Here is a 16,370-nt window from a genome sequence, read left to right on the forward strand (position 1 = left end):
TTTGCAAGTGCACAAACATACTGACATGGTGTCTGCTGTGTAGAAGAAGCTGAGATTTTCTTGAAAAAGATATGTTTTCCTCTGATGGGCAGAGATCCTTTGGAGACTGACACTGCTACTTGCTGTCTCTTTGTCAGGCACTAGGCAGTGGCCCTTTGAGGAAGCAGTACAAGGGATAAGAAGGTAACTAAGGATGTGGCATTTATTACACAGCTCTTTGAAAGCCTGAAGTCCTTCAAGATTTTCTGTAAACGCTTCTTTTAATTATGAGTCATGCTAACATTCTCAGGGACAAAGCAATCCTCTATGATTTGTGACTATTATCAGCTAAACAAAGCAGTCTCCACATCAGATAGAATCAAAGTCCAAAAATCCTCCAAAGAAGACTGAAAAGACTTTAAACAAGATGTGCCATGTAAATTCCAACAATGGATAAATTAGAGGTGATTGTGAGCTGTTTCTGGATATTCTGTGAACAGGAAAAATAGATAAGTTAATCAAGAACACTATTCCTTGCAAAATAACTTTTTCAGTCTTCGTCATGAAACATTGTACAGAGACAAATTGTCTGATCTTAAACATTCTGGTCTCTACTGCAAGGACTTTTCCAGGAGTGGGGCAGGGTGTTGCTTTACTCTCACCCCTCTATCACTAGCCCTGGTAGTCTCATTGCAGAAGTTTGTGCTTTCCTATGCTATGTTAATAGCTGTCACTGTTGTTGGCCTAAAAGTACTGCTGTGCTTGGCACTTTCATCTCTTTCATCTCACTTGCCAGTAGCCCCAAAGTGGTTGCTGAGGTGGAAGAAGAACTGAATTAATTAAAGTTCCATGACAAGACACCTTCCTGGATTCTACTACTAATTTTATTTGGAGTTCTTTCTCTTGCTTCTTGGTGTTGTTTCAAGAAAGGCTGAAATTCGGATGCTGATGATGAATATGGGCTCTTGTCTGAACAGCGTCTTTTGCTGTTCAGAACTTAAAAGGAAAATAGCTATTTTCAAAATGTGATGAAGGTGCCATGATTATCTCACTCCAGCCTCTTCATTCCATTGAAACAGTGATGACATTATCAAAATGTCGACTCAGAGTTCCTCTTGCTTGTATATATTCTCTCCCAAAACATAAGAATTTGATGCACAGGAGACAACAGAATGTGATTGACTGTGTCTCTGTGTGTCTGTAGCCATCCAAAATAATGAGAAAAATAGAGAAAAAAAATAGATTGAATCCATGTTCTTTGTAGCACTTTGATATCACACTGGATGCTTGTTGATGTCTTCAGTTCTGTGACTCTGGACTAATACATCAGTGTTCAAATTCAAATGCCAACCGGTGCTTCCACACTATTTTCAAACAAATTGGCTGTCTTCCTCCTTTTCATTTCAATGGATCATTTGATCCACTCTAACAACTCACAAACCCAAAAGTTTTTAGCTTATACATTTGTTAGGAGGAGAAAGTTTTACATGTCCTATTTCTGCATAGGTAGCATGATTTGTACAATTCTCCAGAATGCTTCATTGACTCTAATCCAGTTCAGAGTCCATTGGGTATGAAATAAAACCAAAAGAAAATTGGCATTTACTGTCACCTTTTCACTTCAAGGGCCAATGGGGTATCCTAAATATCTCTGAAGACCCAGTAATGCATTAAAAGGCCATTTGTCCTAGGCATGAAATCACTGAAGGCTTTACATGGCAGGCTTTAGTACCATAGAGATTGTCTCTGAAGTATGAATATACTGCTCTTGATGATAAGAAAGGGCATCGGAATAATTGTGCAATTTGTGCTAGGAAAGCAAGAACAGAAAGGAGGAGCAGTAGGTTGCCTCTCTTGCAACACCTAATGTTTGGTCTTGGTGGCCCAGCCATGTGGGTTCATGGGAGAGAATTCCTGTGTTGGAACTGTTTGACATCCTGAGAATGATAGGAATATTCACATAGATTGAAGGGGGAGAGGAAGAAAAGGAGCTTTTCTGAGAAGAAGCAGCCAACAACAGAGAGGTAATTTCTATTTCTATACACCTTGTTAGTTAGAGCTTTACATCCAACTTGCTTCTGGCAACTACAAAATACATAATAAAATTAATAACAGTTCATTGCCCCCAGCTGCTCACAAGAAACAGATGCATTTGTGGAGACATTTAGTCAGCATTTCTTCCTTCCCAGTCATACCTCATCTTGAGCAGGGAATATTTGAATAATGAATTGTGTATTTGACTATGAAGTAGGACAGATATTAATAAAATTATTCTCCTCAACTGCTGCATTTTACTAAGAAGCAGTATTACAGTTAAGCACAGGAGATTTAGGAGAAGCACATCTTGAGGAATGTGCAGGTTTGGCTTCATTCAGTTGGGAGGACATTTCCTCTCAGTTGCATCCAGCATGAGATAAGTGTGCAGAGGGAGGAGAGTTCCTTGCCCTGATATGAAAAGGCTGCACTTGCCCTCCATTTTGGGAACGATCTTGGATTTTGTTACCCGCCTGAATCTTTCCTTTTTCTTTACAGATGAGAGACAATAACATAACCATGGCTGTGACCCCTCTGCCGAGGGATCTCTCTAGAAATTCTCATTTGAAATGTTGTGGATCCCCTTTTCTGAAACATCATGTAACCCTGGCATATATCCACTGCAGAAACATTTCAAGGAAAATCACATGAGTTTCTAAGCTTATTAAAAACATGATTTACATGTGCTATATCAGTCAATGTAAAAAATTTCCCCTTGCTGAAAAACATCTAATTCTATCTGAAAGTAGGAGCCATCAAAGAATTTTTCCATTGACCATTGACTTTCATGTAACGATATCTAGATCAGATTGGTAAATTAGGCCTTGGATAAACATTTTGCAAGACTTTAGAACTCGTCTATAACACAACTGACAGAAAATTGATAGTTTATTCAGATAGTCAATTACATCTTAAAGGAAAAACAGGCTGGAAGCATTCATAATTTAGAAGAAACTCATAAGTTCCAAAAGAAAGAAAAGAGAAACTATTTTAGGTACATTTCTACTTCAAATTGAACTGTCATAGAGTGGCTAGAGCTATGCCTGCAGCTCACATCACACACACACACACACACACACACACACACACAAATAAATGAAATAATAATAGCAAAAAATGACAGTAATACATTTGGACAGCCTTATTTAAAGAACCAGGGGACTGGAAACAAATGGTTACAGCTGGAGATATAAATAGTCCAGGTAAAAGATAATGGTAATAATGAAATATGAAACACCAGGATAGGAAAGAATTATAAGCAGCAGCACCAAAGGCTTTTACTCTATAGCCCTTCATCTTCTGACTGGCCAAGGAAGGACCTACCCAGAGAGGTGGTGGATTCACCATCCCTGGAGGTTTTTAAAAAGAGATTGGATGTGGCCCTTAGTGCCATGATATAGTAATTGGAGTTGGATCAGGGGTTGGACTTGATGATCTTAGAGGTCTTTTCCAACCCAATCTATTCTATGATTCTATGACCTGAAAAGGTGTGAGGTGCAGCAGGTTGGCATCATAGTGCTCCCACAAAGGAATCCCTTGAAACTGATCATAGGCTGGCTCATTCCTTTTCCTGTCACTGTTGTTATTCTTCAGAAAAGACTTCAGGGAATCCTTCTTGGCCACCTTCTTCTATGGAGATTTTGGGAATTTTTAATTAACATTTGATTTGTTTGAAATCGACCAAAGGGTTCAGACAATGTTTTTGGAAGGCAGAAGAGATGCAGGCACTCAGGCAGTGATCAAATATATCTAATTAACTTGGGAATGAAGGTAAAAAATTAATTCCCTGATGAAGAATTTCATTAAAAAGCTGCTTTTCTTTTATGTGCTCTGTGATTCTTTGAGCTTCTCAGTCTTGGTTAAGTTTCAAGGGGGAAGGAGAGTTTCTTTTCCCCGAAGCCTTGTGAATTGAATGGATCTATATTTCAGTAATGGCTGCATGTTTATACAAAAAGAAGGCACTACTTACTACTCTTTTTTTTTTTTTTTTTTAAATTTCCTCCTGTGCTTTGCAATCCTTTCCCCAGGAAACTACAGTTATTTGAGGCAGGGATCTGAGTCTCAGTGTTTCACTGACTTTGAATGAGTTCATTAAGGGACTGTAGCACCTCTCTTACGAGGAAAAGGCTGAGAGAACTGATCCTGTTTGGTCTCAAGAAGAGACAGCTGAGAGGGAATCTCATCAATATATATAAATATCTAAAGTGGAGGTGTCAAGACAATGGAGCCAGGCTCTTCTTGGTGGTGCCAAGTAATGAATGGCCAGTCTCTTCACGAACGAAGAACCAGGGAAGGTCTTTACACCTTCCAGCCTGCGCATTGGATTTTTTAGGTGAGACACAGTGTGCGTGGAACTGAGCCCACCCTTTAAGGTCCTCAGGACGTAGATGGATTGCCTTATGGGCTAACGAGCTCCATCTGCCCGGGGAGGGGCCCTGACCGGGACTCGAACCCGGGTCTCTGCGGTGACAGTGCAGTGCCTTTCCCCTAGACCACCAGGGGCTCCCATAGGACGTGATGCAACAGGCAGAAACTGATGTATAGGAAATTCCACCTAAATATGAGGAAGAACTTCATTACTGTATGGGTGACCAAGCACTGGAAGAGGTTGCCCAGAGAGGTTGTGGAGTCTCCCTCACTGGAGATATTTAAGAACTGTCTGGACACAATCCTGTGCCATGTGCTCTAAGATGACCCTGCTTGAGCAGGGAGGCTGGACCAGATGACCCACCGTGATCTGCTCCAACCTCACCCTTTCAGTGATTCTGTGAGTTTTGTAAACTTACAGGAAAGTAAGAGTTGTGAAGCTCCAGAGCTTCACAGATTCATCTTAGAGTGACTCATATGTTTCATTCTTTCATTACCTTGCCTTTTAAGCGACTCAAGCTGACTTCTGCTGAGAAAGACACTTTTTCAAAATTTGCTAACATCTGTATTTCCAGGGTTGGTAACACCAGACATTTTTGAGGATCTTATAGTTTAGTGAGCCAGAGATAATGTTTTCCACTTTGGAATAATGATTCCAACAACAAGGAGAGAGTGTCGTATCAAGCCAGATAAAATTACTTGTTAATTTGAAAATATAAATTTGACACTATGGAATAAAGTTTATAAAATATAGCAAAGTTATTGAGTTAATGCTTAATATAAGAAACTTCCTGTGCTACTCCAGCATTGTCATGGTTTTCCAGGTCAGCCCAAACTGGCCTCTACAACCTGCCCTGGGCTTGACAGATGCGAGGAGCTTCGAGAGCTGGGTCTTTCCTGTTCCTGGCTGAGGTTGAGCAGTCAGGCTAGAATATAATTCCCTCTGATTTTTTTGGAGTCTTTTCTCATGATCAGACGTAATCCTGAGTTCACGTTATCCTCTCTTTTGAGGGCTGCAGTTCTGATTCCCATTTCCATTTTAAACATAAAGTAGCAGAGACCTGGCTTTAGGTATCAGGTTTTTTTTGGTTCTGTTTACTGGGTCCTTAAAACATAACAAAGATAGAGCAATCTATAGATAGATGGATCTATTTTGTCTTAAGGTATGAAATGTACAAGATTTGCAACACTTTTCTTGTATATTCATGACTCCACATATGACAGTAAAGCTAAAGTATGACAAGTATGAGTGTGGGTTATTTGGATGGCACAGCATTCCCATATGCTTTGTGTAAGAGTGTAACAGAGAATTACCACCCTGCAGATGACATTGGTTTAGGTCTCTCCATAGAATGTAAATAGTCAAACTTCTAAGGGCTACAGACTTTTATACTATGAGCTTTAACAGGTCAGACCTCTGATCCTCCACATTGTAGTACAATATCTGCTTCAGCATTAATTCTGCTCTTCAGTGTGATTTGGACAAGACAGTATGGCCAGGCTGTTATTTAATTGGATTTAAAACATATCATTTAGCCACAGTAAAGGACATTTTCTCTGAAAACTGACTAGAGGAATTTAAACTGTAAAACCTTTGAAAAGAACAGATTTTGCAAATTATATTCCTTATACAACCATATAAGGAATATCTATAAATGCAGCCCATTACTAAATCCCTTCAGGAAATAAAAACAATGACCACTGAGTTTGTTTGGGTGGGATTGGGTACTTTGGGTGAAATGGCTTTCTGATACAAGATATGCTCTGGCATGTATTATTAGCTGTTGACTCCCTTGGTTGATTATGACAGCTTTCATGTCATTGCTGAGCTCCTCTGAAGAAGAAGATTTTAGGTACATGCATAAATATTAGGATGTCACAGTATAATTCATTTAAATAATCAGTCATCTAGCTGATAGCTGACTGATGATATATATTTGAATTAGAGAGAAACAGATTCAGGGTAACTCCTGGCTTGTTAGCAAGAGTGCTCACCAGTTAATGTGAGTGACTGAATGTCACATTATCAAAATGGTTGGACATACTTTATGTGTCTACTGGAGTGGGTCTCTCAGAGCATATAGGCACTAGGAGGTTAAAGCATGTGTCCCATGTAGGCTTTAGTTTCAAGAAGGTCTTGAGACTGATGCTCAGCGCTTCCACAACATCTCAAGCCATGCCAAACTTTCATGTCCCTCATTTTTGAAGTACATTAACACTTAAATAGTTTTTTTTTTTCTTTTGGTAAATGACACTCTGAAACCTAGGAGTCTATATTTAGATCACCATTGATGCTAAAAATGTTGTTGCTGACCTTTAGCACCTAAAAGTATAAGAATATAAAGGCATTGAATATGAATCCAAGCATTTCAGTAAAATTAATGGAAAAGGTAGGCTTGAATGAGTGGACTCACATGAATTTCAAGTAATATAATTTCAAGAAGTGTGCAATTAATTACTGAGGTATCTGAATGATGAGCAGTTATTTCATTCTAAATATCCACTGGCCAATGCATTGGCTTGGAGGTGTGTTGATGCATGATGAAGTAAGCAAGCAGATCAAACCCCTGCTGCTGGCAGGGACATCAGGCATAGATAGATGGGGACACAGAATACAGTTTTCTTTGTAGTGATGAAGCAGTTTCAAACCTTCCAGCAGCCTATCATTAGGCTGCTGGAAACAAAAGCCTGAGAGATGCCTGGCCCTCATCAACACCATGCTGTGAAAGGCCCAGCACTGACTGGGTTCACAGCTCCTTTGCCCCCTCCTCAGCACCTATCCTCAGCGTGATGCCTGACCCCAAGCAGCACTGTGGGATAGCACAGCTGTTTGTTAGTGCTCAGGTGGTGCTAACAGACCCAAATCAGCAGTTACTTGCTAAAAATGACAATTTCAGCCCTCCTTTGAAGGTAGCCAGGTAAGCTGTTACCATGAAATGTGCTATATCTGTGTTTAGCACAGTGCGCTACAGTGACTATTTTGATTTAGCTTTCACAGCTCTGAAAACACAGGCAGCGTCTGGCGGTGCAACAGCCATGCAAATTTCGTGAGCAGATCCCTGCACTTCATACTGATACTGACTTCGTGTATGCACTCACTTGAAAAAAGGCCTGAGAGAGAGGAGTCGGAAATCTGGATGCAGCACAACAAAGAAGCAGCAAGGTTAAGGAGATTGGGAGCTGGCCTTCTCTGAAGCATATGAAATAAAAAGATCCTATGATGTCTGTAACTATGACACATACTCCTCTGTGGTATATCCCCTAGCAGTTTAACTGGGAGTGCTCCAAGGGATAGCTGTGCCTGCAGCCCCCTGAAGTTGGCTGTTCAGGTCCATCTGCATGAGGCCCCATCTTCCATCTAGATGAGGCTCTACACAGTAGCAGATCTGGTTTTCTCCAGCTGATTCTGGAATTAATGGTGGTGTAGCAGAGTGATTTGCTTAGCCAAACTCATTAAAAAATAAAACAGCCTGTGAGAACATGGTAGTATAGCATAGTATAGCATACCTGTATGTATGCACCATGACCAAGAAGTATATCAATGTAATTATCTTGGTATGGTAATATTTTTTTGCTTGTTTACTGATTGGTATTTCGATTTGTGGGAAGTTTGCAAGGACCTTTGTTTAAGTGCTCATAATATCCTTCCTAAAAGCTTCCGATAACGTAAGAGAAGAGAAACAGACTATTGCCAGGGCAGAATAATTCTGTCTGTTTTACAGCTGAGTAGGTGAGGGGAGGATTGACTGGGCAGCTTGCTCAAGGCCATCAGTGCTATGGCTGTGAGTTTTTGTAACAGAGGTCTTATGAATTCCTATCCAATGCAGCCCCATCCTAGACAGTCAGCAATCAGATACAAATATACATGGAAATTCCAAATATTACCCAGGGCAGCAAGTGTGCACAGGAATAGCAACATTACAGAGCCTGTGGAAATACCAGTGAGAAAATCAAATTTAGAAAAAAGAGAACCCTTTGCTTTTTATTTCATCAGGTTTCATTTGTTTTCTTATTTTTCTTAGTTTTTCCTGGAGTACTGTTTTTCATCTTTTACCTCTGCAACAGAACATTTAATTTTCAATAGTCTCCAGTATGTAGTTACATCAATAAATGTTTTTATACTCCCTGACTGAAAAGTGTCAAATATTGACCTACCGATCCTGCTTGTGCATGAGAAACTTCAGAATCCTGATCTTTCAGGGAAAAACTAGTTATTATGAAAAGTAAATACTGCTCCTAATTTGGCTGTAACATTTTGCAGCACCTCTGCCCAGTTGCAAGTTCTGGAAAAATATTGGCAGCTATAGATTAAAATATAATGATTCTGATGAAATTTAGAAAGGAGGCTTATACAATTCTTAAAGGTTGAACTGCTGCCTAGAATCAGCAGCTTTGAGTTCTACTTTTCCATTTCTGCATCTGTCATAGAAATATCATTTAGCATTTCTCTTCTCTTACATGACTCATTTATTTCCCAGAACTTTTAGTGATGCGAGTCTTGTTGATACCTATGAGAGAAGAATGATTTGAAGACTGGTGCAGAAAGCATGATTGTAAATGATCATGCTTTCCATTAGGTTGCCTTTAGTTCTGTCAATAAGCATCAGTTATGGAGAAAGATAGTAGGCTTTCCAAAATACTCAAAAAGAACTGCATCAAGGTTACACTCTACTGTGCTGTTTAAGCAGCAAAGAGTATTGACAGTAGGGACTGCTACCTATGGAAATAGATTGAGCTCTTCAGATGCATCAGGAATTATGTTCTGCAAAACTGTAGGAATGTGTGCTTCCTTCTACTTTTTGCTGTCTCTGGTGACTTTGTGTACACACCAAAACACTTATAATAATAAGTAACTTTAGTCCCAGTATGCCTCATAGAGAAGCATAATGAAGCTGGCTGTTTAAAAGCTCATCTGGCCTTTAATTAGCTCTTCCACAGAGCCAAGCACACCCTGTCCTGTACAGGAGGGACAACCCTGTGCATGTTTGGAGAACATACTTTCCGTCCCTCTGGCTGCTGGTCTGGGGACAGCTGGTTTACACGTCCCCTTTTATGTCCTCTGTGACATGGCTGAGTTCCCCAGGGAAACGCAGTGACAAGCCCAGCAGGGCTGCACTGTAGGTGGCACCAAGGACAGCACAGCTCCCTGGGAAGTATGGCCAGGGTCTTCTCCCATCTCCTCTGACTTGGCAGCTGAACACTGGGCACATCTTTCGCTAAAGAGCTTCAGGGAACAATTTCCAAAGGTCTTTGGACTGAAAAAAACAAATACTTGTACAGGTCTCTCTTCACTTGACCAGAGGAGATTTATCTCTGCTCCGACAAGGCTGTTGCCTACAGTGTATGCTCTGCGGTCCTCTCCACCAAAAACAAGCACAGCAGCAAAGCTTTCAGAAATTATCGCTTCACAGGTTGAGTTAATTCATACAGAATTCTTACTGTTCAACTTATTTTGCCATTTTTGGAGGGATGAATTCACAACATCCAGTAGTAATCGTCAGGCAGCTACATCTAAACCATATAATAGCTAGATGTTCTAACAGGAATTGACAGCTGACACGTATCAAAAGTGTTACTTACCATGGCCTAAAATTGAGGGAATTATGTGACAAAATTAAATACTTGCATGCTTCCAGGCAGCAGCTCTGATTTTAGTAAGGAACAAAGAAATACAACTGTTGCAGAAAGATTTCCTGTAGATAAGTTTGATGAGGGTTTTATACCTACAATATACCACTTCTAACTATGTCACCAGGTATGCACGTAAACACAATCATCTTGATGGCTGTCACAACTTGCTTAACACAACCAGTAACACAATTCCCTGCAGCAGCAGTATCTTTGGCAGGGAGTGGTGGGTGGGGGTGAAACCAAAACAACTCCCCAGCTTTCTTATTCTTTTAACAGGCAGCCATTTAAAAATACTTATTTGTAAAATTTAGTTTGCGTAAGCACACAGGAGTCACTTGACAGGATTTTTCTTCCATCATAAAGATTTTGAAGGCAATTTTTATCACCCCAATTTGGTAGCTCTGATTTTTAATTTCTTTTACCTTGCAAAGACATTAATTTGTCAGATCCTACAAAACACAAGTTGCAGCAATCCTGTGCTCAGTTGTTTGACAAGTATATTTTGTAAGTAAAAATGGCATGTTTCTTCAAAAGGGATTCCCGTAGGTGGATTCCACAATAACTGAGCTGAGAAAGTGGAGGAATTCAATAGGTATGAGTCTGTTTTTCTCTCGAAAAAACCAGGTTAGCAAGGATCAGGTGGCGGTGTAATGCCTTATGCATACTCAAATTGTCTTTCCAGCAGGGGGATGCAGAATTTCAGTTTTTATGTGTTGCAGGACTGGTGGGATGATTATTTTCTTGTGTCACAAATACTAGAATGGACCTATTTAAAAGGAGAACAAAGTAAGAGCAATAACATCAAGCAAGCTGGTCTGAAGAATTCCCAATTGCGAGCAAATGTTAAAATGTTTCTTTGTTTGTAATGTGAATAAATGATGACCATGAATGCATATCAATCGCTTGTCAGATCATTGCCTGGGAAACGACTGGGGCAAAAACTCCTGAATGTGGTCAGAGGAAATTATGGAAGAAAAGCAAGATAGCATATTGAAGATTTAGAAGCTATTTGTCCAGTATATGGCTTGCTGAAGACAATGCAAACTGGATCTCACATTGCTCTGAAGCATGTTTTCCCCTGGTACGAATCAAGTTTTTAAAAAAATACACATTTAATAAAACAAATAAAAGTTGACTAGGCACCCTAGAACCTTTGGACCAATAAATATAAATTCCCTTGTTAATGTAGTTCGGTGCCAGGAGGAAACCTGAGCCCAGGAGCCCAGTCCAAAGAAAAAAATTTTCTCTGGATTTTGAAAGACAAATTAAACCTGCCACTGAATCTCAGCTGGACATTGACAGTCTGCTCCTGTGGAGCCAGCATGGATCTTCTCTTTTCAAGAGGGCCACTTAGTCCATAGGAAGTTGCAGTTATGTCATAGAGAGGGCACTCTCCTGCCTGCCCCTCTGTTCTTATGAGAGGTGAAGTCTGGCTTGTCTTCTAGGGAAGTGGACCTAAATCTGCTGAGCCAGAGCAGCTCAAGGCAGGTGAGAGCTGATCCACGGGCTATCCAAGAAACTCTCAGTGGGAGCTGCTCACTTGCTGCCTATGAAGAACTTGAACTTCAGCTCAGCAATTGTCTTAAAATCATAGAATATGCTGAATTGGAATGGACCCATCAGGATCATCAAGCCCAACTCCTGGCCCTGCACAGGGCACCCCAAGAATTATACCATGTGCCTGAGAGCACTGTCCAAATGCTTCGTGAACTGTCAGGTTTGGTGCTGTGACCACTTCCCTGGGGAGCCTGTTCCAGTGCTCAAGCATCCTCTGGGTGAAAATCTTTTTCTGGCATCTAACCTAAACCTCCCCTGCCTCAGCTTCATACTTTTTTCTGTTCACCAGCCTTCCTTTGTCCACCCCTGGCTGGTGTAGGCCAACAGCATTACACTGAATCACACAGGATTCAAGAGTGTACACCTGTGAAGCTGGCATCTGCCCAGAGCAGGGACTTCGGATGCAGCCTTTGGAATTCTTTTTGTTTCTGCCTGAGACACAAATCTGAAAGAGAAATAGACTGGGTTAATTCTTCTTGCACTCCTAGTTCTGAAACCAAATTCCTTCTTCCTCACAGTTTTCCATTCCGTTACCCACCCTGTTTCCTTTATCACCTTGAGATTTTTGTGCATGAAGAGATGCAAGTTGGAATTTACATTCGATTGAAAGCTGCTTATTGTTCTTGTTCTATGTTGATTGAAGAAGGAAACATTACCTATTTAATCATAGAAAATTGTATTCAGAGATATAAAATCATTGCACAAAATGAAGTGACTGGTTAATCCAATTAAGAGATTCTAAATTAAAAAAGCAAGCTGTTGTCAATATACCAATGTCAATTTTCACCAGAGCTTTGATTTATCCAATAATAATGCTCTTTCAGGGGGTCTAGTCCTGCTTTCATTGAAGTCAATGGCAGAATTTCCAATGACACCAGGAGCAGCAGAATCCACTTAATAATCTGCCAGCTGCTGGTTCAGTAAGTCGTAGTTATTACGCAGATGGTCACATAAAGAAGTTCAGCTGAAAGTAATTTTGTGTTAAAAAAACAAAAAGGAAGAGAAATTCTGTTGTAATTGAAAATTACTGAAGAGTTAGATTGAAGAGATAGAAAGTGATAAATTATTTGATGTTAAAGTATATCGACAAATTGTAAGAGAATTACATGACAGATATCAAGATGGGCACAAAGAACAGGTCTGTATGAATGAAACCTTTGAAACCTTTATTTCAGCATTAAGACAGAGTCTTACAGGTTTAATTACATGCTGAGTTTTGCACTGTTGGAAGCAACTAATTTCAGCATGGCTGTGAAGAGTATAAATTAGTACATTACTGACTTACTCAGATTTGTGTTCCTTGAAATAGGGAGCTGGGTTCAAAAGAAGTGGAATAAAAAGGGCAAAATCTTAAGGCTGTAAGGAACCATTTTAAATTGCTGTAAGGAAATTGCAAGTTAAATTGCAAAAAAGTTTGCCTCCAGAAGTTGTGAAATCTTTATTAGTAGCAGTCTTTAAGAGTATATTTTAGATAAACATTTTCCAGGAATGTCAAAAGAAGCAGCAGATCCTGACTTGGGAAGGGAAAGTAGACTGGAGAATCTCTTGAAATCCCTTCCAGACTTCCATCTTTTCTTTCATTTTTTATTTTAATTTTTTCAAAGTGGTGATTTCTTCTAATTTACAAGTCTCATAATTTTACTCACCGCTGCTTTACAGAATGTAAAGACTCTTATTTGGCATCTGGTTTGGTTTTACAGGCATTATAAAATAAAGATCTCATTCATCACACTTATTGCAGCAGTGCCCAATGACCAGTGAGGAATGGTGACACTGCACTCACTGTTGTACTCAGCAAACATTAGGGAACCAGAGCCTCTGAGGCTTTTGGCCAAGAACTCACAGCTAATTTATGCAAGTGGTGCATCACCCTCACTCTACTCCATTTGGAGAACTCTTTTGCACTTCCTGTTTTCTTCCTCTGAAAAGTAGTGACATTGTAATAAAATCAGTGCTTTTGGGCAGTGATGCAGGTTTGACTCTTTTCCCTAAGCATATCCCACTGGAACTGAGATCTGTGTTGAAGCATGGTTGGTTTCTTACCTCTTTAGATAAGAGGAAAGGGGGAGGTACCTTCAAGTCACGGTTTAAGGCTTGTGAGCAATGTGTTGCCTTGCACAGATGATTCCCTTCCGCCTGCCCTCATTGAGTTTGTAGGGAAATTCAGATGTCAAAAGCCCTAACCCAGGAATTTCAACCTGACTGAAGGCTTTTAGATGGATTCAGTCTTTAAATTTCCTCAGCAGAATGTTTTCTCCATTTTTTTTTTTTACACATTTGGTGACTTCTTTCTATTCTCAATCTTTTATTAGCAATGTCATAGTAGAACTTTTTTTTACCAAGTCTACCAACAGATGCTTCTGCAGCAAATATTTTCAATCCTTTCAATAATCTTTCCCCTCACTGCCCTTTACCTTCACTCTTTGTACATTCCTTTTGGATCTGGTAAAATTACCCTGGAGACAGGAGCATGGACACTCTACCACTATGCAGTTATAACATGCCAAGAAGAGATTTTGCTGCCAGTGGGGCATTGTACACAAGTTAATGTCAGCAATGTGCCATCAATTAGGCATTTTCTTAGACTATAAAGAGTTGTGTTGGTTTTCCACTATTGTTTAGATATCCAGTTTGGTTTGAAGGCCTAGTCTCACAATGGGAGATGTTTCACTTCTAGCTAAGTACCTCTATCAGATTTGATTTCATGCTTAAATATTTCCTTTTAACATTCCTCCTCCAATGTTTTGAAGGAGGATTTCCAATCTAGATCCACTCTTTTTCTGAAATGATCCATTTTTCTTCTTGTGATACAATATAGTTATGCTCATTGCACAGACTCACAGTAATTAATCTGCCATGAAATATGATAGAATCTATTTTATCTTATTCCTTTGGCTACTTCTTACTAGTACACACACTGGGCAAAACAGCAACAATCAATCACCTGCAAATTAATTCTGAATCAACTTGAAAAATTTTGGATAAGTACTTGGAAACCATTGTACATCAGCTAGAGCAGCTGAAAGAGAAAACTGTGAAACACCATGACCTCAAAGAAAATAAAATGAATCCAATACTGTAAGAGAAGTGATGGGAGTAAAATGCAGCAGATCAGCTGTTTTTGATCAATATCAGTGTAACTGCAGTGGGCTTCTGTTTTTACTAATGGAAATCCAGTCAAAGCTTGGCCAGTGCAACCTGTGTTGATATGGTTTCACTGCTCTTCTTTCTGCTCATCTTTACAGAGATTACAATAGAGATATTGCAGTAATACCTATCCGTATTGAAATCCAACTTTCAAGTGCACCATAGAGCCTTCTAATGATAAAAAAAAATGGGCCATTGAAATCAAGTTGCTAGAAATTGTGAAACTTCTTTTGTTGAAGGTCTTTAAATGGAAGCTGAATAAAAAGCTATCTGGAATGATGCAGGTAAAGATGATCTTGCCTTTGGACAGACAGGCAAAGTAATTGACCTCTTGATGTCCTGGCTAAGTGTATTTTTTTCCTTTATAACCTTACATTTTCATTGGGTAGTAAACCTTGCTAATCTGTTTTTCTGAGGCTCTTGTACTGTCTCAGTGCAATGTTGATGCATAAATCTTCAAAGTGACGTCCGAGCCTTGGTAATGCCTGATATTAGGTTTGCTTGCAAAATTACATTCTAAAATGATGTCATTGCTCTAAATGTAACAAGTCGCCTCCCTTCTCACTGCTAGACTTTTCAGATCTTTGGCTATCCTTGCATCTAGACAAAGACTTAAAATGTGAAGAGCAATTGTCAAGGATGGCAGCTCCATACTTTTTGAACTTAATAGGGAAAAAATATCTCTACTATATAGAATTTTGCTGTTTGGTTAGTTCTGTAGACTGCATATAAAGACTTCTTTGCCTTTTAAATTCTGCATATCCCTCTCTCCAACCTACCCACAGAATTTGCCTCATGGCTTAATTTGATTTTGTAACAGGAATGGATGTTAGAACTATTGTTAGGGTATGACTCTATCAGATATATCTCTACCAAGTTCCAAAGGAGTTGTTCAACTGGGTTTCTGATTGTTATTATAATTAATTAAAATGTTATTTGGTTAGCAGCTTGGAAAATGCTTCTATAGAGCAATCCAGACAAAATAGATCCACACTTTCTTCCTGGACTCTATTTTCTTTGGGTGTACCGACCCACACATAGACTGCAATGTGGCATCAAATTCCTGTGGATTTTCTTGAAGATGTAGCAAGTCTGACATATTTTATGATGATGTCTTTGAAATAAGTTCCATGCAAAAAACCCCCAATATTTGTCTGCAAGGGGCCCTGCTATAATGAGACCCAGGACCCTCCAATGCATTTCTTTCTGTGAGAGTATCTTCTGTTTAGCCAAATAAGTCTGAATTTACACTTTGTTACATTTTCTTATTATACAAGTTATTAATTTTATGATTTAGATGTAGCCTCTGAACAGAGAGAATATATTCCTATCTCAGATTTGCTCTTTTCTTGGGCTTTTTAAAAGATATACAATATCTGTCAATATACAAATTTAAAATTTAGTTAATATGGTATTTAAGATGTAACATTCCTTTGTGGATTAACCTGTCATTATGTCTGATTATTCCACTACATTATGAGCTTATTCAGACTAGAAGAGAAAAACATCTTGTCTTCCTGACAAGGTAAAGCAGAAGAAGAAAATTATTACATAAAGAGGTAGTGGTCTCATTCTGCCCTGTTACATTGTATTTGCACCACTCTTTTTCCAGGCATTTCAGCAAAGTTATTCTGAATTTGCATCTGTGTAACCAA

The sequence above is a fragment of the Empidonax traillii genome, unplaced genomic scaffold (genome assembly GCF_003031625.1).
Source record: "Empidonax traillii isolate 1590-97213 ecotype Southwest subspecies unplaced genomic scaffold, ASM303162v1 scaffold469:size586335, whole genome shotgun sequence".
NCBI lineage: Eukaryota > Metazoa > Chordata > Aves > Passeriformes > Tyrannidae > Empidonax > Empidonax traillii.